Source organism: Prosopis cineraria, unplaced genomic scaffold, assembly GCF_029017545.1.
Source record: "Prosopis cineraria cultivar Desert tree isolate PC_DT_omini unplaced genomic scaffold, ASM2901754v1 PC14, whole genome shotgun sequence".
NCBI lineage: Eukaryota > Viridiplantae > Streptophyta > Magnoliopsida > Fabales > Fabaceae > Prosopis > Prosopis cineraria.
The window spans coordinates 25,287,042-25,311,020 of record NW_026555345.1 but is presented as its reverse complement, the minus strand read 5'-3'; the positions used below and the strand labels follow the sequence as shown (position 1 = coordinate 25,311,020).

The window sequence follows — 23,979 nt, the reverse complement described above, 5'->3', positions numbered from 1 at the left end:
CTAAAATACATGACTTAATAGTAGGATAAATAAAATACAAAACTAAAGGACATATTTTGTAAAATTTTGATTTTCGGAATAGAAGGAAAGTCTTTGCAATAAAGATGATAGATGACTGAAAAAAAAATATAGAAGACTACTGTTAAAATTGAATCTGATTCTTGGAAAATTGTCCAAAGAATGGAGAGATTATGATCTTTTAAAATATAAATGTATTTATTGAATAAATTTTAAACTACACTCCCACTATCATCAACGCACAAAACATATTGTTAAATCACATTTTCACTTTCACTTTCATTCTCATTATCATTCATATTTTTATTTTCTTTTCTATTAAAAATATTTTCCCGTACTAAATAAGGCATAAAGTAGGGGGAAGGTGACAAGGAAAAATTGCTGGATGAATTTGGTAAATCACATTATCTATGATTCATTTAATAAAATGACACCTATTTAATTAAATAACATTTTATGTGTTATTATTTTAACAATATTATTTTTATAATAAAAGGTATATTTAATTTTTTATAATTTTTCTCTCTTAGTTATAATTAATATTAAAATTAATTTATATTCACTATTATTTGAAGATTTTACAGAGATGATTGATGAAGTGAAGTACCGGTTGATTTTGAGAATTTCTCCGGTGACAAGTCTCTATAAGGCGAATTGTTAGAGTCGGAGGACAGATGGAAGTCAAAGCGGTGCGTACATTTCGGAAGGGGAGCGCTTGTGAGGATTGGATTGCAAAATGGGGATTCCTTCAATGCAACTCGATGCAGCTGATGCGCGTGACTGAAAGTGCTTAATCAATCTCAGTTTCCTCTGCGAACAACTGAAGATGTTGGTCTCTACTCTACGGCTACAAGGCATGCCTTCCTTAAATTTCCCCTCTTTCCTCCGTCCTCTTCTTCTCCCTTCCTTCTCTCTTCACCTCTCTCCCTCCGTCTCAACTTCTTCCTTCATTCCCATTCTCCAAATCCTAGCCACGTCTCTGATGTTGTTGCTACATTCATTCGCTTGCTCCGTCAGGGTCCCCCTTCCTCCATATTCGAAATCACCAAACGTTTAGGAGCCATTGCCAAGATGAAGAAGTACCCCATTGCTATGTCACTTTGTTTTTAGGTGGAGTTAAAGGGTTTCACTCCATCTTTAGTTTTTTTGGACATTTTGATCAACTGTTACTGCCATGTGGGTCAGATGCATTGTTCTTTCTCTGCCTTGGGCAAGATTTTCAAGATGGGTTAATGGGTTTTCTACCGGATATTCTCACTCAGACTACACTAATGAAGGGACTCTATATCAATAACGTGGTTGGGGAAGCATTGGATTTTCACGATGACTCATCGTGAAAGGATTTTTTTTTTTTTTAATGAAGTTAGTTACGCCACAATAATCAATGGATTGCGTACAATGGGGAACGCAAGATCTGCTGTCAAATTACTACACAAGTTGCCGAGACTTGCAATGAATATTAGTTATGTACAACACAGTCATCAATGGGCTTTGTAAGGATGAATTTGCAAGTGAGGCGCTTTACTTATTTTGAGAATATGATTGGCCAGGGAATATTTCCCAATACGGTTACATACAACACTCTAATCGATGGATTTTACAAAATTCATCATTGGAAAGAAGTTACTCAGTTCGTCAAGATATGTTCCAAAGAGGCATCAACCTAGATGTTGTCACCCTTGGTGGATGCATTTTGTAAGGATGGAAGGATCACAGAAGCTCAAGCCATATTTGCCAAAATCTTCAAGTTTGGTTAAAAGGCCACTGTTGTTTCCTATAACAGATTAATGGATGGATCTTGTCTAATGAAACAATGTAAAGGAAGCAGTGGAATTATTTAATAAGATGATCAAAAGTGGTTTGAGACCAGATGTTCTCCGTTATACTGTTTTGGTTCATGGATATTGCAAGAATAAAAGGTTGGATGAGGGCATAAATCTCTTTAAGAAAATGCGTTCGAGAAATCTGGTTTCCAACCCTGTAAGTTATAATTCTCCGATTGACGGTTTGCGTAAAGAAGGAAGAATTCATTTGATTTTAATCTTCTGGATGAGATGCGTCAAAGTGGTCATCACCCAAATGTAATCACTTATGCTACGTTGTTACATGCATTATGCAGAAGGTGGGATCTTGATCATGCAATTGCATTATTTGAACATATTGTCAGAGAAAAAAATCCGACCTACTGTTTGGACCTATACTATTCTTAAGGATGGTTTGTGCACAGGTGAAAAATTAGATAAGGCGTGAGAGATTTTCCAGTATCTTTTGATGGAAGGTCACCATCTAAATGTTGTGTCTTATACTGTTATGGTCAAAGGACTTTGCAAAGAGGGTTTGTTTGATGAGGCAAAGACGCTGCTTGATAAAATGGAAGACAGTGGCTGCATCCCTGACAAAATAACCTTTATAAGTATCATTGGATCTCTTCTTGATAAAAAAGAAGATGACGAGGCTGAGAAGCTTCTTCGTAAAATGGTTTCCAAGGGCTTGTCAAAAATTTGAAACAAGGTGAGGCCTTCATTCTTGTATGAGTTTTCAAATTCCCTGATATAATTAGCTGATGCTTCTTTATTTATTATTCTAAAGGTTTAGGTTTCTGATTACTGATAATTTTCTTTTAAAGTCACAGTTTTAGTATATATATTCGTCTCTGTTCCATTACCAATGCTTAATTTTTGTTTTAACATGCCATGCTTCTTTCTTCCTTAATGGCTGAATTCCAATTTGGTTTATGTTGAAAGATGCTTTCTAAGTAATTTCATTTTGTCTCTTTGCCATTTTCCTTTATAGGTCTCTGTTTTATGTTGAAAAATATTTTTCATATTATTTAATTGCAAAATTTAATCAGGTTTGCCTGACTCTGTCAAATTTAATCAGGTCGCTTGCAAGAGAGATGTTGGACGAATCTGGCATTACCAGTAATGTCAAGATCAATATCTTTAAGCCTTTGTTTGACTCTTGCTGACACATACATAGTATATGCCATTGTTGGGACGCCAACTTTCTACACTGACATACCCTTAATTTGATTGTTGTGTGGTATGTTCTGGTTGTTTATGCAGTGTACATAGGTTGAGTATGTACTTTGATTTGAAAGATTCATATTTTGAATTTGTACTTTGGTTTTAACTTCTAATTTGTGTATAAGTGCTTGAATTTTTGATGAATTATTATGCTGACAATCAGTATCACCACGTTTGTAACTTATACTTTTAAGGTAGTTTTTGAAGAATATTCATGTCTATGTCGGAGACCAATTTAATTATATGTTCATCGTTCATTGCTTAATCTTCTACTAAAAAATAATCACAAATCCGTAAAGTATTTAAGAACATATAGCATTTGCTTAAGCCCTGCCACCTAAGCTAACAATTGTGGGTTTCTTGAGGAAAGCTGATTGATAAAAAAAAAGTATAAAGGCTTTATGGGAGCTCGAGAAAGAGTAATCTGAGAGCTTGACTTCTTTCTACATCAAGTTACTGACAATCCCTCTAATTATATCTAAAGTGAGAGTCAAGATTCAAATTAGATCCTCTCAGTTGAGTATTTTGATCTACAATGGAGGGATCTAGGTCGTATTAATCAATTTTAGTGGCAAAGATTTTTTTTTTTTTAAATCATACTCTAATGAATATGATCTTTTAAATTATTTAAATATTTACTTGAGATGGACAGTTGACTTGTCAGTGAGAGCCTGTTTGTAATTGAGATTGCACGTGTGTGTGTTTCCCCCTCCCCTTTTGGTGCTTAATGATTGTTTTTTCTTTTGTATGGTAAATCAATCATTCAACAACTAGACATGCAGATTGTTTTGCTGGAATTTTTTATTCCTTTTCATTTTCATCTTTGCACATTACCCGCATGGAGTCCTCCATCAGGTCTCATTTTCTCGTAATTCTTCATGTATAAGCAAGATATATTTCTAGCGACTAATGCTAAAGATTCGAGTTCGGACTTTTGCCATTCAAATAGTCGTCTCTTGCTGAAGTCTCATGTTCCTCTGTTGAAGCATCTGTGAAGTGAAGATGTTGTCTTCAACTTACACTTATTTTTTGATTCACTGATTTTGTAAGAATTAAAATGTAGATGAGGCTGTGGACCTCTTTTTAAATGCAATGGAAAAATCTAGTTCCTAATATTGTCACATACACTTCTCTTATTGATTCTTTGTAAAGTAGGAAGAATACCATATGCTATCTTCTTTGTGAGATGAAACAAATTGGTTGCCCCTATTGTGTAATCACTTACGTTATTTTGTTAGATGAGTTGTACAAAAGGCAGTGATCACTTACATTATCTTGCTAGATGAGTTGTACAAAAGGCAGCATCTTGATATGTAGAATTTGCTTTGTTCAGACATATTATCAATACTACCTTAGACTAAGAGCGAAAAGAGGAATCTCTCCAAGTACCTTGTGTCTATTTGAGTGTAATAGTGAGGGATCTATTATCCATGTCCTTAGAGGGTGTAAGGTTGCAAGAGAGGCATGGCATATGTTTTTAAAACCTCACTGTATTTTCACCTTGTTTGAACTCTCTTTGCTGGATTGGCTTAAAGGGAATTGTAAACAGGAACCGGGTCTGCCAGATATTGCAAGGTGGCAGTGGAAAAAAGCTTTTGTTCATATTTGCCGGTCTGTCTAGAATGCTAGGTGCAAGGGAGCAATTGAAGGAATCAAGACTGAAGCGAGAGATATTTTTCACTCACGCATACACAAACCCATGGAGGATTCAGCAGTACGAGGATCTAAAAGTCTTGTCCTGCAGACATACATGTGTGAAGTTTCCAGGTGGCAGCCTCTGCCAGGGGATACAGTTGATGTTGATGGGTCTGTTGATGCAAGTGGACACGCTGCTTGTGGGGGCGTCATGCAAGATTCTCTAGCAGATTGGATAATAGGATTCAAGCATAGCCTTGGCTCAATCTTTGTAAAGTTACTCTCCACATGGATTCCGTAGAGGCCATCAATCTCGAAGGAGGTCAGTTCCATCCACTGAAACCTGAAATTCAACAGGTCAGGCCACTTCTAAATCAGAATTGTGAAGTGACTTTGTGTCATTCTTAAATAATTACAAATCCTTGAAGTAATTAAAGAACATATCGTATTTGCTTAATTAAGCACAACCACCTTAGCTAATAATTATGGGTTTTTTTAATGAAAGCTGATACCCAAAAAAAAAAAAAAAGTGCAGAGGATTTTGACCTATGGGAGCACAGTAAGTGTGAGCTTGACTTCTTTCTACATCAAGTTACTGGCGGTCCCAGTAATTATTTGTGAAGTGAGGTATAGACTTGAGTGTGAGTCAAGATTCCAGTATGATCCCATTAGTTGAGTAACTTGATTGATATTCATGGGAGGGATCTGGGGTGTATCAGTCAATTTTAATATCTTCTTTATTGCTTTTTTATTTTTTTAAAAAATCAGAGTCAAATAAATGTGATCTTTTTATGTTTTGCATTTTTTTATTTTTCAAAGTTAATATTATTTCTCATGGGGCTTTTAATGAAATATTCCTTGCTTTAGACTTGGAAAATACTTTGTTCACAGAACCGCATGCAGCTCTCGACGTTTGAATCCTTAAAGCAGAAGCATTTCTTAAGCATCAGTATTCCTTGATGGCCGAAAAAAGAAGAGCCTATATTCCCCGTGAAGATGCTCCCAAGAGCTACAAAGTATGCTTTCCCTAAATTTCCCGACTTTCTGCCATTATCTCATTCTTCCTTCCTTCTCTCGTTACATCTTACACTCAATTTTGGTAAAGATGGAAGGTTGATGAATGCTGAAGGTGTGGTTGCTAAAAATGATGAAGTGTGGTCAAAAGCCTAATGCTGTTACTTATGAATATTGTAAGAATAACAAAATGGATTAGGTCATCGATCTCTTTGAGAAGATGAATTGGAGAAATTTGGTTCTTGATATTATGACTCATAATTCTCTTGTTGATGGCTTGTGCAGCATACGAAGGTTTTCTCGTGTTTTCTCATCTTCTTTGGAATGGTGATCCCCCTAATATAATGATTTACAATACCTTGTCGGATGATTTATACAAGAGCCGGCATCCTGACCGAGCAATTTCCTTATTTAAAGATATATTAGAGAATAATTGCAACCAAATGGGCGCCCCTATCCTAATCTTATTGGTGGCTTTTGCAATGATTCGTAACTACGCCACATGATTTGTTTTTAGAAATGCTTAATGGGGGAATATTTCCCATTATTGTCACACACACTACTCTATTATATTGTTTCTGCAATATGGATAAGTGAAAAAAAGATGCTGGATTAGTGAATGATAGTACGAAAAAAGGCATCAACCTAAACAATTACACTTTCATTATTTTGATTTACAGATATTGTAAGAATAGAAAAGTAGAAGAGGCTGTCGATCTCTTTTAAAAGTGCACTGCAAAAACTTTGGTTCCCAGGATTCACATTCACTTCTCTGGTCGAAGGCCTGTAAAGTAGGAAGAATATATGTTATCTTCTGTGTGAGATGAAACATGGTGGTTGTCCCTCTCATAGTTTAGGGCCAAATTGGCATTATCTTGTTAGTGTACGAAAGGCAGCATCTTGATGTGTAGAAATTGCATTGTTTGAACACTCTTTGCAGGATTGGCTTAAATGGAATGGTGAACAGGAACGGGGTCTGCCAAATATTGCAAGTGGCAGTGGAAAAAAGCTTTTATTCATATTTGCTGGTCTCTCTAGAATGCTAGGTGCGAGGGACATTTGATGACAGAAGCGAGACATATTTTTCACTCACGTATACACCTACTCATGGAGGATTCACCAGGACGAGGATCTACAAGTCTAGTTCTGCAGACACGCACTTGTGAAGATGCTAGGTGGCAGCCTCCGCCAGGGGATACCTTAAGAGTTGATGTTGACGGGTCTGTTGATGCAAGTGGAAATGCAGCTTGTGGGGGTGTCATGCGAGATTCTCTGCGAAATTGGATGATAGCCTCGGATTCCAAAAATGCATTGCAGCAGAAATTCTTGCAATCAAGACTGCTCAATCTTAGTAAAGTTACTCTCCACACGGATTCCACAGAGGCCCTCAATCTCATTCTGAGAGGAGGTCAATTCCATCCACAGAAACCTGAAATTCAACAGATTAGGTCCCTTCTGAATCAGAATTGTGAAGTGACTTTGTGTCATTTTTATTGTGAATAGCTGGTTTGCGTGGATATGAACACAAAGAATGCTCATTTTTGTGGGAAAGATATCCCACTCTTGGAAGGAGCTCCTATTGAATGCCAATTGCCAACAGTTTTTTGCTTATGAGAGAGCTTAGCTACTGTAGCTCGGACGTGACCTCTTGGTCTGCCTTGGTTCTTGGCTTTGTTTTTTAAGCTCTGCTCGCCATGCAATCCCAAAAAATATATTTATCAAAGAGGAGTTCAACCTACTCAGCACGCCTACATTATTCTTATTACTGGTTTGCAGAAAGGTGGAAGACACAGCGGGAGAAACATATATCTGCATCTTTTGATCCAAGGCCACACCATATTGATGTTAAATCCATGTTCTGATCAGAAGACTTTGCAAAGAGAGTTTGTTTGGTGAGGCGAAGTCCTAACTTGATAGAATGAGTTATGGGGCAGAGAAGCTTCTTCGTAGAATGGTTTCTTAAGGCCTGTCTGTCGAGAAAAAAGCAAGGTGGATCGTTCTTGCGACTAATGGTATACTTGTATCAGCATTCTAATTCTGGGAACAATTAGTGTCTAATGTTCTAGTCTTTAAAGTTAACGTTGGTGCTTGTTTATTACATGTGTAACATGTACATTATATGTTATGTAGAGCCATCGATAAAGGTTGGACCCGACTGGTTATTTTTTTAGATTCTGTATTTTTAGGAGGTTGAACTTAAAAAGCCAAAGGATTTTAGTATAAAAGGATTTTTAGACTCTATCCTTATAAGCTTTATTCTCTTAGGCTCGAGCTCGGGTTAGTCCAAGGGTTCTTATAATTTTTTTGAAACTTCATTTATATAATTTATTTAAAATTTTGAATTAATATATGAGAATAACACAATTTGTTAAATATTTATTTTATATGATAAAGATGAAGTTAATGACATTGTTGAAATAGCATCACCTCCTCCAAATAAACCTCCCTTTAAGTGTCTAATGTATTTTTTTTAAATGAAGATGGATAATAATAATGACTAAAAAATATTTATATTTTAGATATTTAAGTTTCGTAGTAATTTATATATATGTTAGTATAAGAAAAACATAATTTTAAGTTTTTGTACTTTGTTCGCGTTTTGTTACTATATTTTTTTTAAGTATTTTTTATTCTTGTACTTTTTCTTTTTTATTATTTTAGGTTCCTTTATAAACAAAATATAGGATTTTGGAGGGATATAAAACAATAAAAAATAAAAAATACAGAGACAAAAAACACTAAAAAAAGTACAAGAATTAATATTAAAATGTGAGTAAAGTATAAAAACTTAAAGTTTTCCTTTAGTATGATTAGAAATTTTAATTAAAAAAAGTTATGTAGGCTTTAGGGCTTTGGGCCCTCTTAATAAGGATTAAATTTGAGAAATATGTTGATTTTAAAGTGAGAGAATTCATGAACTTGAATTCTTAAAGGCTTGGCTTATGAGGATCAACTTACAAGGGTTGAGCCAACTAAAACTTAGCAAGAAAGTTATTAGATAAAAAGTTTTACCAAATGCCTTAATTATCATTCTAGTATTGCCATTGAGCTTTCAAGATGGAGTGAAATCGTCCATCTAAAAATTTTTGGTTTAGGAATTTTGTTTCAATCAAGGACAAATTTAATCTTTTATATTAATTTCTTAATGATAAAAAAAACTCTAAAAATTTTAAGAGAATTATAATATTTTAAGAGATTAAAATATCATTTACATAATTTAAAAAAATTTTATTGTCATTTCTCCTAAAAAAATAAAAGCATTAAAATTATTTATTTTAGATAATTTATTAAGTAACAAAATTAAACAATTTTATCCAAAACAACACGTTCCCCACGCATATTATAATTTCACCTATATCCTTGAATCAAATTTCAGACTCCCCCCTTTCGCCGTTGCAACGGTCGTCTCGGTCTCTTGCCGAAATCTCATTTGCTTGTGTGGAAACAACTGTGAAGTGGGAAGTGAACTGACGATGTTGTCTTCTGCAGCTACCAGGTATGCCTTTCCTCCATCATCTTCTTCTCCCTTCCTTCTCTCTTTACCTCTCTCCCTTCGTCTCATGTTCTTCCTTCATTCCCATCCTCCAAACACTAACGACGTCTCCGATGCCGTTGATTCATTCAATCGCTTGCTCCGTCAGCGTCCCCCGCCCTCCATATTCGAAATTACCAAAAGTTTAGGCGCCATTGCCAAGATGAAGCATTATCCCACTGTCATTTCACTTAGTTCTCAGGTGGAGTTGAAGGGTTTCACTCCATCTTTAGTTTGTTTGAACATTTTGATCAACTGTTACTGTCATGTGGGTCAGATACATTCTGCTTTCTCTATGTTGGGCAAGATTTTCAAGATTAGTTTTAAGCCGAATACTATAACTTTGACTACACTATTGAAGGGACTCTGTACCAACAACATGGTTGGGGAAGCATTGGATTTTCACGATGACCTCCTTGTAAAAGGATATTTTTTAGATAAAATTAGTTACACTACAATAATCAATGGATTATGTAAAATGGGGAAAACAAGATCTGCTGTCAAATTATTCCAGAAGCTGCCTAGATTGGCAGTGAAACCTGATGTAGTTATGTACGGTACAGTAATCGATGGCCTTTGCAAGGATGAATTTTTAAGCGAGGCGCTTGTCTTGTTTTCAGAAATGATTGGTCAGGGAATATTTCCCAACACGATCACATACAGTACTCTAATTGATGGATTTTGCAAAATCCATAATTGGAAAGAAGTTACTCGGTTGCTCAATGATATGTTCCAAAGAGGCATCAAGTCGTCACCTTTACTATACTGGTGGGTGCATTTTGTAAGGATGGAAGGATCATAGAAGCTCAAGCTGTGTTTGCCAAAATGATGAAGTTTGGTCAAAAGCCCACTGTTGTTTCCTATAACAGATTAATGGATGGATATCGTGTGGTCAATAATTTAAAGGAAGCAACGGAAGTATTTAATAGGATGGTGAAAAGCGGTTTGAGACCAAATGTTTTTAGTTATAATGTTTTGATTAATGCATATTGCAAGGATAAAAGATTGGATGAGGCCATAAATCTCTTTGAGAAAATGCGTTCGAGAAATCTGGTCCCCGACACTGTAAGTTATAATTCTCTAATTGATGGTTTGTGCAAAAAAGGAAGAATCTCATTTGTTTTTCATCTTCTCGATGAGATGCATCAAAGTGGTCATCCCCCTGATATAATCACTTATAATACATTGCTACATGCATTATGTAAATTGCAGGATCTTGATCGAGCAATTGCATTATTTGAACATATTGTCAGCAAAAAAATCCGACCTACTGTCCACACCTACAATATTCTTATTGATGGTTTGTGCACTGGTGGAAGATTAAATAAGGCAAGAGAGATTTTTCAGTATCTTTTGATGGAAGGTTACCATCTAGATGTTGTGTCCTATACTGTTATGATCAAAGGACTTTGCAAAGAGGGTTTGTTTGATGAGGCAACGACGCTACTTGAGAAAATGGAAGACAGTGGCTGCATCCCTTCCATAATAACCTTTAAAACTATTATTGGACTTCTTCTTGATAAAAATGAGAATGATGAGGCTGAGAAGCTTCTTCGTGTAATGGTTTCTATGAGCTTGCCGGAAAATTGAAACAAGGTGGGGACCTCTAGTGCTGACATATGTGATTCTTGTATCAGTTTTCAAATTCCATTGTATAATTTGCTAATGCTTCTTTATTTATGCTAAAAGTTGTCATTTTCTGATTGCTGTTAATGTTCTTTTAAAGTTATAGTTTTAGTGTATTTATTTTGGGAGAATCACATCTGAGGACTTAGCAAGAAGGTTATTTGCAAATAAGAACTAATAACAAGTCTTAATCCAAAAGAACCAAGTCCATGCTCCCATTTCAACAACAATTCATTCTGTATTAGTCATTTTCTGTGAATAACTTTCTTACCAAGTCCTTGGATGTGATTCTCTTCTATTTATTTATTTTTGTCTCTATTCCATTACCAATGTTTAATTTTTGTCTTAACATGGTGTTGTTCTTTCTTCCTTAATGGCTGTTTATTTCTCCTAAAAATTGTTGGTTTCCGATGACTGTTCGGTATTGATGTTCGTTCAAGTCACAAGTTTAGTGAATTTATTTTGTCTCTGCGCTGTTTGCCGTCGTCAGATTTTTTTTATCTTAAGATGGTTTTGTGCTTTCTTCCTAATGGTTGATTATTAATTTCATTCAACTGTTGCATCAGTCAATTTATTGCTATCAAGATACTACCTATATTTCTAAGACGTGTGTGAATAGTGTATTGATACGATTTAGATGATTACTTCAGGCTTAGTGATTTGTCCGGTTGTGTTATTGTTTTTTTTTTAATTTAATTTCTATGGGATCCCAATGGTCAACTGGTATAATGATATTTGGTTAGAAATAAAAGGTTTAGGTGAGTGTGTGTCTAGATTGATTACTATCAAGACAAATACCTATATTTCTAAACTGAAGTTATGATGGTGAAATAGTTATCGTTTGTCACTTACCTAATTGCAATAATCATTTTTAGGTTTGGCAATTGTTCTTTTGATTTTTCACTCTGAATATTATCTCTGGTGCGTCTTTTAATGTAATTTTCCCAATAAAAGCGTTGCTTTAGATTGGAAGATCCTTCATAGGCAGAATTATATGCAGCTCTTGATGTCTGAATTCTGAGAGCAGAAACATTCCAAAGAAAGGAAGATTCTATATTCCTTGTAAGAATAACAAGTGGACGACGGCATGGATCTCCTTTAAGGAGATGCATTGCAGAAATTTGGTTCTTGTTATTATAACTTATGATTCTATTGTTGGTGACCTGTGCATAGTAGTAATATAATGACTAACACTACTCTAATATATGGTTTCTGCAACATGGATCGGTGGAAAAAAGTCGATGGACTGGTCATTGATGGTTCGAAAATAGGCATCCACCCAAATTGTTTTTTTTTTTTTTTGACCAACCAAGGAAGCATCCACCCAAATGTGGTTGTGGAATCTCTTTTTTTTAAAAAAAAAAAACGCTTTGCAAAAATTTAGTTCCCAGTATTGTGGCAACACACTTATGTTTATTGAAGGTTTCTGTAATGCAAGAAGAATATTATATGTTTCCGACCTTGTTTGTGACTGATGTTACACTTGTATCGGTTTTAAAAATCTTCAGGACAATTATCTGTGCTTGTTTATTTTCTATATTTAATGTTGAAAAGTTTTCATGTTCAATGGGTTTTGTATTTGTGTTGTTGTGCCAGTGGTTGAAAACTCCGCTTGGTTCTTTCTTCGTCAAGGATATATATCGATTGCTTTGATTTATTGACATTTTGAACTTCTCAATTGCTGCTGATGTCATCATCTCAATTTTAGGTTTAATGAAGCTGTTAGTTTTAGCCATTGTAAACAACCAATTCACTACAACCCAATCATTTTCTCAACAAAACTATAAAGAAGATCAGAGGCCTTATCATGAAAGATTAGTTTATCAATTTCAACTATATGTTTAGAAAATCTAACAACTATAATGAATTAACTTGCTTATTAAACTTTAAACGATAAATCAACATCTTAATTTTTTGACGATTCCTCTCTAGTGTAGTATTTTTATAACAGATTAATAGATGGATATTGTCTGATGAATAATGTGAAGGAAGCCCTGGAAGTATTTAATAAGATGATCAAAAGTGGTTTGAGACCAGACGTTTTTAGTTATAATATTTTGATTAATGGTTATTGCAAGAATAAAAGATTGGACGATGAGGCCATAAATCTCTTTAAGAAAATGCGTTCAAGAAATCTGGTTCCCAACAAACACTGCAATTATAATTCTCTGATTGACGGTTTGTGCAAGGAAGGAAGAATCTCATTTGTTTTTTTTTATCTTCGCGAAGATGCATCAAAGTGGTCATCCTCCAACTATAATCACTTATAATACATTGTTACAGTCATTATGCAAAAGGCAGGATTCTTGCTCAAGCAATTGCTTTTATTGAACATATTGTCATAGAAAAAATCTAACCTACTATTGGCACCTACACTATTCTTGTTGATCGTTTGTGCGCACGTGGAAGACTAAATAAGGCAAGAGAGATTTTCCAATATCTTTTGATCAAAGGTCATCTAGATGTTGTGTCCTATAATGTTTTATTATATCAAGCAAGAAACTCAACCTACTCAGCACACCAACATTGTTCTTATCGTTGGTTTGCAGAAAGGTGGAAGAGACAGCCGGAGAAATATATCAGCATTGTTGCCAATGCAAGCTGCATGCACAGCATATTATCCTCCTGATTTTAAAATGTTTATACTTTTATTAAAACATTTTTGTTGCCAGAATTAAAACTTTTTTGTTGAGAGCTGTATAGTATACTAAATTTACTAATGTTTTAATCTTTGGAATTAATGTTGTTGTGCTTTATATTTTTATGTAGGACATAGCATGTTTCGAGGGCTTCTCCACATGTCACCCAACAAAGGAGAACAAATTTTTCCATGACAACTGTTTTATTCATTTTTATTTTAATTGCTTATCACCATTATCCAGAGTTTACGAGTGATTGTTGGTTTTCAGTGATGGCATCATTGACATAAATGAAGAGTCGCTGAAGGTAGCTTGGATTGGTGGATTTGTATGTGAATTTTAAATTAAAATCAAACCAAATCAAACCAATCCAATTAGTTCGCTTAAGCATGAAACTTTTTCAGTTTTCTAATGATCAGTTTGGTTCAATTTTATTTAGTTTAGTTCAAGTGTAGATCAAGTTTGAATGACTTTTTTTAAACTTTTGGCTTCATAACTTACATATAATGAATTATTTATTGATTTAATTTGTGAAATTGAATCATTCAGAAAAAAAAAAAAATTCTTGAGAGCAAACAAGGAAAAATTCTTAATATAATCATAGAAGCCAGACTTTCTTTACCATAAGTTCATTGTTAACATCAATTCAAAATAAATTTATATTTTCGTTGAAGGTGAAGGAAGCAAAAAAATTTTACTTTTTGTTGAAAATTCTTTATTGGATTGGATTGTGGAATTTGGAATAATTATTAAGTAAATAAATATTAGAAAAATTTCTTTGCAAAAACATAGTATAAAAATTCCAATCAAATTTGGTTAAGGTTTTTATGCCCAAAACCAAAACCTGACCTGAAAATTGAAGCCAACTTGATTACTAACGTGAAGCCGAACTGTTCATATACGCAGTAAAATTAGAGACGACTCACGTGGAGCCACTTGATTAAATTGGCTTATGCGACTTGTGATTATTATATTGATTTGATTTAATGTTATTGAGATATGTGTTTCCTCAAATCATATAAAATTTCAATTTTAATTTTAGCTTGGTTTTCAAATTTTGGGGACAATAAAATGGAATACAAACAAAATCAAGCATGTTATAATTTTATCCAATTTTTTTCAGAATAAAACAAAAGGGCATATCTTTAATTTTGTCAAAATAACAGTGACTTTTTTCCTTTAAAACCTTTTACTTTTAGTTAAACTGTTAATATTATTAGAAATATTTCATTAAACATTATAAATACTTAATTTATTAATTGAAGCTATGTTAAAAAAATTTTAAAAGTATTAATTTAAATTATCTGCCCATGTCTTTCTCCAATTCAAGGAATTTAAAAAAAAATATTATATTAAAAAATGAAAGGGAAAATTACGTAGAAGCCTTATAGAAGGGACTTATTCACAGATATATCCTCTGAATTTCATTTTTACCAATAGGTCCCGTGGGACCTAGGATGATTTAGATTTTAGGGAAAAAGAATTTCATGCCACATTACTTACTGAAAAAGGCTGATGAGTGGGTATTTATAATTAAATAGGTATATATTTTGATTTATGTTTAATGAAATTATTAATATTTTATACCTATTTAATTAATATTTATTTATTTTCCTCTTATCAAGTAATTATAAGATAAGAAAGGATTTCATTTCAAAATCTACTCATAATTCTTTCTTTATATTGTGCAGGTAAAATATAAATAAACTATATAAATTATAGTTAATTATATAAAATATTATACGTTATATAAATATTAGAAGAGTCCTACATTGATTAGGAGTTGGATAAGAAGCTTCAACTTTAACTATAAATATTTTTTCTATGAAGAGGGGAGACATCCAAGTTTGTATTGAAGGCTCTAGGCGATTTTGATGTATCAACCAAGTTTGAATGCTAGATTAAAAATTGCAAGTCATCTTGATGGGATTTTTCTGCATAGATCTTCTTCTACTCTATCCATTTAATTCTTTGTGTTGTTTCTGAATTTTTTTTTGCATATTTAGAAGCTATTTGTAACTAATTTTGTTTCATCCTTAAGGATTTATGACCTTGTCACACTTGTATTGTGACTTCCTCGAAGAGAGAAAGTCAATAAATGTAGAAAAATTAAAGTTGTCACCAAAATTTTTAAGAAACCTTAGAAAATTATATAATAGAAAGAATAGTCTACGAAAAAAAGGATTCAAGAGTCGATTGTGGATAAAGAAGGTGTTCGGCATCCACAACACCTATTCATAAGAACAATTACTTTAAGTTGATTGTGTAAAATTAATTAACATTTTAATAATATCTTAATTACCTTTTAATCACATGAAAAATATAGATGATTAAATAAAAATAAAGTATTTATTTACATGGGAGGACTTAAACCTAGGATTAAGTTTAGGTCTATGTATCATAAGATGGGGATCAAAGTTCATGTAATTCAAAAAGTTATTATTTAAGTTTTTTTATTCTTTTCATTAATTTATTTTATGAAAGAATGTTATCTTGAGTATATATTTTTATTTTTAAATAAAATTGTTTTAAGAAATACCTTTGGGTAAGAGAAAAATAACAAGTATTGAAACTTGCAATGATTTAGTTTCACTCATAGTCTACCAATTGATGCTCTAAGTGCATATGATAATTGAGTATCACTTATGGCAAATTCTAAAAGAATTCTCAAAATAAATTTTCTATATAATAATTTAATTATGGAATTTTAATGCAAAATTTGATACCTGCAAGGACTTGGTGTCATTCACAGGCCACAGCATCTTCTTTGATATTTTTAATGATCCACAATGATTTAATATTACTCATGACATAGCATAAACGTATCTCAATAAATCTTATTATTTTTGAAATAATGCATGAAGATATTTTTTTGATATTTGACAATTATAGTAATTTAGTATCACTCACAATATATCCATAAAAAAAATGTCAAATATTCACAGTAATTTAGTTTCAAAAAAATGTCAAATATTCACAGTAATTTAGTTTCACTGATGAATAATTGAAAAAGGGGTGAGCACTTTTTAATACAATATTTTTCACAAATAATAAGAAAGTATCAAGTATGCTAGAGACATTGAGTTTCAGAAGATAACAGCTGATTGTCGAGCTCCCTTACTATAATTTACTTGAATATAAAGATGCAAAGAGATTGAAATACAAGAATGTTTAATTAATAACTTGCAAAGTCTAAGATAGCCTACTTGGGTTTTTTTCTTACATGGCTTGCAGGATAATTTGACACAAGAGATTTGACACAATATTTTTGTGGTTGTGGTGTCTCCTGCATTTCAGATGATTCAAGTTCCTCATTGTCCTTTGGCTCCATGGGACAATATTGATATGGGCCCGTTTGTTTTATGTCTGATCAATGATCTTTGCTTTGTCTTGATCACGTGAGAAATTATCTTGAGCTCTAGTTCCTATTATTCTACCGAATTGTAAGGGAATGTTAAAGAAATTACGTAGTAGAGGTTTAGGAGTACCTCTCTTACATGAATCTTTCTGTTTGTTGTTCCTCATCTTCTTTTCACTGTCTCCTTCCTTATCATGATCTTCTATTGACTTCTTATGAACTCGTTTGTCTCTTGCTCATTAGCACTTACTTGAGGTTCTGTTTTTCACTCCTCTACACATCTTTGAGCAGCCCATTTTCACTATAAGAACCTTTTCTGAGTACATGTTAAAACACCTAGGAATTTTTTGGTGTCAAAAAATTTCCTTAGTTTGGAGGTGTCAAAGGTATATTGTACTGCATTGGGCCTTTTTAGGGCTTCAACAGCGGCCTTTCTAAGGTCGAGCATATGTAATTCCTTGCATTTTTTATCTCTACCATAGCCACATCCAACATACTAAAATATGTCCTTATAGCTGTACGCCTACGGTGATCCTCCTCTTTTAGAAATTCCTCATACCCACATATTTTTTGCCGTGAGTTCATAGAAATCTCTAAACTATATACCTTGGAACTTCTTTTATAGTTCTATATCAAGTCTTGCCTGAGCTAGCTTGACAAACTCGACCTCTGAAGGAGGTACATTGCATCTGCCTCTCAACATCTTGAATCTTGCAAGATATTGATAAGCTATCTCTCCTACCTGTTGAGTTGTTTGCAAAGTTCTGTGATGCTAATCTCAGTTTTGCTTTATAGAGTTGTATATAGAATTTTTGCTCCATTTTCAATCACATAAGAATGAAGTTGCGCGCCAAAGTTGTGTATTAAGTAAAGGTCAGGCCTATAAAAGAGTTCGAGAACAGTCTTAGCTTTAGATTGGTGAAGTTGTCATAATTGACAACTTCACCATATTGAATAATGAATTGCCAACATGCGATTATGTAACATCTCCAAAAAAACAAAGTGAAGTCCAGGATTCTATAGCCCCTAAAATAAAGATTGTCCTAATTTATGTGCTTAGGATATGGTTTTATGAATATAGGCTGATCAATTGGTCTTAGCCCAGGCTCGTATTTGTCTTGAATAATGTCCCTTAGAGTTTCTATTGTCACTTCACTACCATTAAGTCTTTTTGGGATTGCTCTTATGCCCCCAAGCTACCTGTATTTAGTTCCTATAAAAATATAACAACTTATTCATGAGGTTAGTGTTAGCGAAAACATGTAAAACATAATAGTCCCTTACAAGTGTGTAGCCATGAAGGCCTGTGTTTAGATACTTCATGATGGTTGCCCCTTGGCGACCTAAAGATTGAGCCTGCTTCAAGAGGTCCTCCCCTTAGTAATGCGGCTATGTTTTTCATCCCTTCATGTAAGGGCTGCATCATCATTTGTTGGCATTCATTTTCTCTACATTCAGATGTTTCAAGAGAGAGCAAAAAAATCTTTAATTTTCTTCATTCTGTTTATCCATATGGTCCTAAATACCTCACAGCACCTCTATTAATGGACCATTGGATATAATTAATGGATTGACGTGTTTGCTACCTACTTTAGAACTAAGACTTGTGCTACTGCTACATATTGTCATCATCACTATATGCTCACAATGTACACCTATTTCAGCATCAGGCATCAATGGTTAACACTGTGGGTGCACAGTTTCCTTTTGGCTCATTAGAACTAGAACATGTTTTATCAATCTTTTTGTCTTTTCTCATCCTTAGCATCTTATCACACAGAGTCATACTAGGTATGTTGCAAATTGTTCTTCACAAACAATAAAAAAGTACTAGACCAGAGATGCTAAGTCTCAAAAGATAATAATGGGTTTCTAAGCTCCCTTGCCATAGTTTGCTAAATGTGACAAAGAGATTTGAATACAAGAGTATTTAATTAATAACTATGCAAAGTATAGGATTGTAAAGATTACAAAGAATAGAAATAAAAAACTATCTGAGAGTAGAAAGGAAATTTAGATGCTAAAAGTATTAATAGGTGTTGTTGATTGATTGTCCATGTGTTGTTTTATGCAGCCTTTTATTCCTTTTATAATTATTCAGTTGAGACTATTATCCTTACAAAATTCAAAGCTTGTTTATGAAATATCAAGGATTTATTAGCACGGCCCATGCAATTTATGGCACGATGCACCATATCCCTCAATGGTCTTGTATGTCTAGTCATCTTGAGTCTTAAGGGCTATGTTAGGCTCGTGCGTGCATGCTCTACTTCTAGCAATGGATTGAGTTATGTTTCTTGGGCCAGTCGTGTCTTGAACCTCAATTCTTTTCATTGAACTGTTATTTTAACTTTAGGCCCAAACAACAATCAATTGATTTTTTTTCAAAAAAAAAAATAAATGAGATGGAGGGTCATAACAATTTGATATTTTTTCCAAGACATTCTAACAAATCCGAAATTGTACAAATGCATAACATGTCCTTCTTAACCCCCCCAAACACATGGTATAATCTTCTTGCATTATCGTAAGAAATTTGAAACCCACCGTTTATCTCCACATGCATGAGCTCGCACTAGAATAATCAAGTGGACAAAGCAATTCAAACTTCTATCCTAACATCAAGATTCGAGTCTAGGTGGCGTCGTCTCCCATGGATATAATCCCAGCCCAACAAAGAATATATAATAATAGTATAACCAACATATTATAAGTTAAGCAAGAGCCATAAGCATGGAGCCCCAACTAACAAACTGTGGAATCTGAACAAGCAATGTTGATGTGCATCAAACATCAATAACCTTGGGGACACATGCTAGACAATTACTCACAACAGTAAGCATATATATATATATATTAGCAAAACATTATGTTCACAATAAATTAGAGAGCCAACCTTAATAATAAGCAAAGCTCTTCCTACATGAGCCAAGGTCAACCTTGAGCGATGTTTCTTGCTCTCATTTTTATAGAACCAACTTGAGTTTTTCTCCCATTAATAACCCAATCAATCATAATCATATCATTAATAGTTTTCATTTGACTTTTGCCTTAATTATTTCAGATTTTCAGATTTTTCCCTTATTTGATTAATTTGACTTCTCAAATTTTTTGATTTTCCTTTAATTAAGTCAAATTTGATTGGAACATGATTGATGGGATTTGGGGTCAATAAAAAAAGAAAAGATTATTATTTTTTAATCACAAAAACCCATTTTATTTCTTTTTTATTTATTTAATTTTATTAGTCTTTTTTATATTATTTTCAATTTATATTTGGAAGCCTGAACAAGAGATGGTGTCACAAACATTTATACTTTCTAGTTAGATTTCTTTTTTTTTTCATTTATGTTTAATGGATGCTTTGGTGCTTAATATGATTTTATTTATTCTCATGGAATTGGATGACCAACTCTAATATATGTTTGGGTTTTGGATTCACCTTTGAAGAAAGTGGATAGTAATTAGATCATTTCTTAAGCAACTTAGGATTATAATTTATCTAACTTGTACTTGGGAGAGACATGTGCTAAAAACCCTTGAGTAATCCTTAACACTTGTGTATAATTGAATTAGGACTTGCATGAGACATCATAGCATAGTTAAATTATAAGCTTTTGTGACCGACGGATGCTTAAATCTAATTTAGAGCCTTGATTCTAAAGTTGAAATTAAACTTAATAATTAAGAGAAATTGAATTGTAACTTATAATAGGGATTATAATTCCTAGGGGTTGCTTATAAAAAATTAAAAAAAGAATTCTTAGGATGTTCGTTGATTTCTTATCTTACATCGAGGGGTATTGTTTTATTTTTTTAATTGTATTTATTTATAAAAATTTCACTCTGATTGGTTAACTTAATTGAGACGAAAATGAATTTAGTTTGTACCCAATCTCTTTTACTTTAATTCTTTGTGGGACAATCTTAAATCATTTTACTACATTTAATCTGTTCACTTGCAGTGCGTTTAAATTTTACTGTGCATCAAAAGCCTTCCCAAAAAAACAAGTGCAGTACCATCGCCGAACTCATGATATTGTCACTTTATTATTGGTATTCCAAATAATTAGAAACACAGCAGCAGACTTGGACTTAACCTGTGAGTTATGACTCACCTATACTACTTTTTTTTTTTTTTATCAATAGTAACAATTGCAAATTAGAGTCATATGGGAAAATAAAAATAAGCAAATAAAGGGTTACAATTATCCAAACTCTTCCACTATTGCTTCCAATTGTTTGTGAATTCTTTAGCCAATGACTTTTGAAGAGATTTAGCAGATGTTCCAAATCAGTTTTGAGTATCAAAATCTCAAAACCTGAATTTTTTTTTTCATCAAGAATACTTTTAATAATCTTTGAATTGTTGAAAGCAAGAGTAATATTCATAAAACTGGGTGGATCAAAATTATATGAGTCAGTAACTCATTTAACAATATATCTGAGCTCCTTCAAAAAAAAAAATACCAAAGGATTGCTTTGAATTGGAAAGCTACTTTTTCTAAAGTTAAGAAAGATAAAATCCTTATAAATAAGGATTATGATCTCCCTAATTTTCTGATTAGATCTTTGCATTACCTTCCTGAGTTTAGTTTAATTTGAGCTTAACTTTTTTATCTAATTTGAGCTTAGCTTAGTTTCTGTTTTGGAGTCCTCAAAAGTAGCTACCAACGAGCGGTCTAGATGCAAATGCTACAAAATGCTTTCCAGAAAAATCACTCCGTCTCTGATTTTTTTATGAGTTGTATAATAATGTGAAGCCATCACTTTTAGATGAATATAACAGTAAAAATAGAGACGAGCGGCATGAAGCCAGTTGATTGAACTAACACATGTGATTTTGTTATTATTGTATTTATTTGACTATCGATTTTTTTTGGTAAAATTAGATTATTTAATATCATTTGCATATTTTTTCCTCAAGCTTTATGAAATCACAATTTTAATTTAGCTTGGTTTTCAAATTTTGAGGACAATAAATTTGAAATACAAACAAAATCAAGCATTTTATAATTTTATCCAATTTTGTTAGAATGAAATACAAGGATATATTTTCTGTTTTATTAAAATTATAATGACTCTTTTTTTTTTTGCTTTTTAAAACCTATACTTTGGTTAAATTTTTAAAACTTTAAGAAATATTTTATTTTATTAAAAATTATAAAATACTTAATTTTATAATTAAAGCTATGTTAAAAAATTTAAAATTTTTGATTTATTTTCATAGTTTATTAGAGTTGGAATTTGGATAGCTCGAGCATATTCAAGTTGGCCTGAATAAGTTAAGCTTGTAGAAAAACTTAAATAGTCAAGCTTGACCCGAACCTCTTTAGGCCTGCCTAAATATATGAATTTCCAAATTAATGATTTTTCATTTTAAAATTAATTTTACTTTAAAATTAATTGTTTTTATGTTATAAAAAATATAAAATATATTTTTTGAAATATTTAAAGGATCTCAAAAACTCGATTTTTTTTAAAAATATCTGAGTCTTAAAATTTAAAAATTAACATTAAAATATATTTTTATATTATTTTGACATATTTTATAGATAAAAATAATAAAAATATTATAATGTAAGTATTTTTATTTTTTTAAAATATTTATAATAATGTACACTAATGGCAGCATACTCAATTACACGGGTGATTTTCTCTCCTACTACGAATCACATATTACCTTTCATATTTTATAGTTAACTTGTGCTTGTTTAAGCAGCAACTTAAATTTTAAAAAATTAATTAATTTTTAAAGTATTTTATATATTTTAACGGGTTTGGCCCAAATTATTTCAGAACAATAAAAATATTATTTTATTAAATATGATCTTAAATTTTTTGGGCTTATTTAGGATAATCTAAATTACCAACTCTATATCTTTGTCTTTTCCTATTCAAGGAAATTTAAAAAATATTATATGAAAATAATAAAATAAACATAAATTATATTAATTAATTTATCTCTTATTGAGATTTGTTTTTTCATATGTATATGGATATTATTTTTAATCAAATCTATGAAATATTATTTTGGTCAACTTTTATATTTTATCTTTAAAAAATTTATTTATTAAATAAGTTTACAAAATTAAAAAATTTAAGATATGGTTGATAAAATGAAAACATGTAGTAAGCACTAAAATTATTTTTTAGTAACCTAAATGAGATTTTAATTAATATTTATTTAAAAATATGTTTTGTTTTAAAAAATATGATTTAATTAAGGTTGATGGAAATGAAAATATAAAAAATTAGAATAATTGTTACTCCCTCCATTAAAAATGTAAGGCATTTTTAATCGAATCTCATCTCCCAATAAAATAGTTATTTACTTTCAAACTAACCCTATCTTTTTATATTTACCCCTATTAAACACCCTATAATAAATAAAATCATTCATTAACAAAAATATTTAAAAAAATAATAGTTACACCTCAAAAGATTAAAAATGTCTTACTTTTTTAATATCAAATTCCTCAAAAAAAACCTTACATTTTTTAAAAAAGGGAATATATAGTTTTGAACTTTTAATTTTAGCGAAAGTTTATATAAATTTAAAAAAATATTAATGATCAATCTAACCTTTAAACTATAGGTTCAAGAACTTTTACAATCCTAAATTCATTTTCTATGCCATGAACCCTCTTTAACTTTTGAAACAGATTCAATTTTTTTAACTGTTAATTAATTAAAAAATAATATCAAAAATAATAAAAAAAGAAAAAAATTGTAGAAAATGACTAAAAATTTACAAACAAATATTCAAAAATTATAGAAAATTAATTTTTTTATAATTTTTAAAGAATTTTTCTATCATTTTTTAATTAAAGTTAATATTAACTTTTGTCAATGGTAAGAGTGATATTATATTATTTTTAAAATTAAAAGATAACTTTATACAAAAATTAGTTTAGGGTTTTAAACATTCCTCCACCAATAATTTAAGGATAAATTAACATTTAATCCAAAGTGAAATAATTATTTCTTTAATTAGAGTAATAGAATTGACGTGAGTGAATTTTTATTCAAATCTTGTATTACATTAAGGGCATCAAAATTATGCCGTACGTGAAAATAAACTACACTATTTTATTAGGAAGAAAAAAACATTTCCCACGTATATCTTCT

At 31.9% G+C, this 23,979-nt stretch overlaps 1 long non-coding RNA gene and 1 pseudogene across 5 annotated transcripts; both read left to right on the top strand.

The window, feature by feature from the left end:
* The first annotated feature begins 703 nt into the window (after positions 1–703).
* On the top strand, positions 704–7,932 carry LOC129293036 (uncharacterized). 5 transcript variants are annotated; one of them, XR_008589097.1, is made up of 5 exons: positions 704–2,529; positions 2,899–3,060; positions 4,594–5,036; positions 5,571–5,695; positions 6,634–7,932. It is a non-coding gene; the product is annotated as an uncharacterized LOC129293036 (long non-coding RNA). The 5 variants fall into 5 exon arrangements; XR_008589096.1 differs by lacking the exon at positions 2,899–3,060; XR_008589099.1 differs by lacking the exon at positions 2,899–3,060 and having other exon boundaries at positions 4,580–5,036.
* Positions 7,933–9,100: 1,168 nt separating this feature from the next.
* LOC129293938 (pentatricopeptide repeat-containing protein At1g62670, mitochondrial-like) lies at positions 9,101–12,112 on the top strand (annotated as a pseudogene).
* The last annotated feature ends 11,867 nt before the right edge of the window (positions 12,113–23,979 follow it).